The sequence below is a fragment of the Cystoisospora suis genome, assembly GCF_002600585.1.
Source record: "Cystoisospora suis strain Wien I chromosome Unknown contig_1152, whole genome shotgun sequence".
Classification (NCBI taxonomy): Eukaryota; Apicomplexa; class Conoidasida; order Eucoccidiorida; family Sarcocystidae; genus Cystoisospora; species Cystoisospora suis.
Window position 1 is genome coordinate 40380 of NW_027153953.1, and position 332 is coordinate 40711.

A 332-nucleotide genomic window follows, 5' to 3' on the forward strand; every position below is an offset into this window, starting at 1 on the left:
AGGAAGATCTTGACTAAAGAGAGATACATTGATAAAGGATGGGTACGTGTGGATGTGTGGATTGTGTATGGGTAGGTATGTGTGCCTAATGTGTGTGAAGAAAAACCTTGCAAGAAGAAGAAAGCCAATGAAGTCCATTTATATATATATATACATACCAACATTAGTTAGAGAGATACACCACCCAGCAGGTGTACATACAGCATACAGACGTACACATGGAAATAAAAAGACGAGGCAAAAGCGTAGAAGAACAACATAGTCTTCTCTTCAAGGCATAAAGCTATCCTTCTCCATCCCCCCCCTCTCCTCCGCTTGTTCTGACCCCCCCC